We start from the raw sequence: 1,977 nt of genomic DNA, 5'->3' as shown, positions 1-1,977 counted from the left end.
GATGTGTGTTTATTTTAAAGTGTGTGTGTGTGAGAGAGAGAGAGAAACAGACAGACTGTGTTTGTGAATGTCCGTGCCCTTGAGCTTCAGAGGCCTCAGATTCCCCGGAGCTGGAGTTAAGGCAGTTGTGAGCCACGTGATGGGTGCTGAGAACAGAACCCAGGTCCTCTGTAAGAGCAGTAGACACTCTTTACTGCTGAGCCGTCTCTCCAGCCCCTCCTAAAGTCTTTTTGTTTTCTTTCTTTTTCCTTTTTTCTTTCCTTTTTCCCCCTTGAGACAGGGTGTTACTATGTAGCCCAGGCTGGCCTTGAACTCACAGAGCTCCTCCTACCTCTGCCTTGGCAGCACTGGGATTAAAGATATTCACCACCGTGCCCACCTGGAGTCTTTTTTAAATTTTTTTTAAAGGAATGAAACCGATTTCATTTTTTTAGGGAGGTTGGTTGGAGACAGAGTCTCTTGTAGCCCAGGCTAACTTCTAACTCACTGTGGAGTCAAGACATCTTAGAACTCTCAAGTCTCCCACTTTTACTTCTCAATGCTGGGATGAAAGGCACGGACGACTATGCATGGCATTTTTATTTGGGGGACAGTGGTTTTTGGGGGTGTGGTTTTGCAGTCTGAGGTATATCATCAAGACTCACCTGGAACTAGCCATATAGCTCAGGGTGTCTTCAGACTAGGAATCCACCTGCCTCTGCTCCCAAGTGTTGATTACAGGTGTGAACCACCACATCTGGAAAAATACACTAATTTTTTTATGGTTTGCATCAACCTTCTCAACTGCCCAGTCACGTGGGGAAAGCACATTATCCCTGTGGACCAGACAGGAAAGTAGAATCCGGCCTTGGAGGAGCAATGCCAGAGACATCAGTGTCCTTGTCTGTAGAATGGAGATGCAGACACTGAGTGCCAGCAATGTGGTACCATACCATAGGGCTTCCTCATAAAGATCTGGGCATGACACTGCCTGCTCACTCTCAGGGCTGTCCGCTCTGTACTGGGGTCTGGAGGGTGGTTTACAGACTCAGAGAGCCGGAAATATCTAGATGATGGTACAGCTTGCGTCAGGTAGCCGGGTGACCGGTGGTCTCCGTGACCTCCACTGTCGGGGTGCAGTGCAGGAAGGAGATAGGCCCCAGCCATTGAGTGAGCTGTCAGTGGAGTCCCAGAAGATGGACTTCTCATCCCCTCCCCTTTCTCCTGCCCCTCGTCCCTCCTTGTGCCTGGGACTCTTTGGTACCTCCTTTATTCTACCATGGCTGCAAGCAGCACCCCTCAGGTCCCAACCTTTTGACCAGGACTTGTCCCATTCTGAAGCCAGCCACATTAGCGATGGTGTTGGGTTAATGGAATGAATGGAGGCAAATGTGTGGCACCAGCATACACAGAAGGGAACTGTGGTCACTGTCCCTCACTAAGGTTTCTGGGAGATTCTCTGCTACTTAGAGTTGGATCTAGGCTTGAATACCCAGGACTCCCCCTACTGTGCTCAAAGGAGGAAGAAGAAGAATGGTGTGGAGAGATGTCTCAGTGGTTAACAGCACAGACTGCCCTTGCAGAGGACCCAAGTTCAATTCCCAGCGCTCCTTCACCCCCAGAGGATCCATGGCCCCTTTATGGCTTCTTAGGGCATCTGTACTCAAATACTTGTGCATCCACGTACATATAACTAGAAATGAAATAAATCTTGGGTACAGCGACACACAACATTTAACTCAGCACGGGGGGGGGGGCAGAGGTGGGTAGATCTCTGAATTCAAGGCTACTTTGGTCTACAGAGTGAGTTCCAGGACAGCTAGGGGTACGTGGTATGTGCGCTTAAATGCAGAACTCAGGAGACAGGCAGGCAGATCTCTGAGTCTAAGGCCAGCCTAGTATAATAGCAAGTAACAGGTCAGCCAGTGTGACCCTGTTTTCACAAAAAGAACTGGTCTACAGAGCAACTTCCAGGACAGCCAAAGCTACACAGAGAAA

Source organism: Myodes glareolus, chromosome 19 (genome assembly GCF_982192425.1).
Source record: "Myodes glareolus chromosome 19, mMyoGla1.1, whole genome shotgun sequence".
Lineage (NCBI taxonomy): Eukaryota > Metazoa > Chordata > Mammalia > Rodentia > Cricetidae > Myodes > Myodes glareolus.
This window is presented reverse-complemented; position numbering follows the sequence as displayed.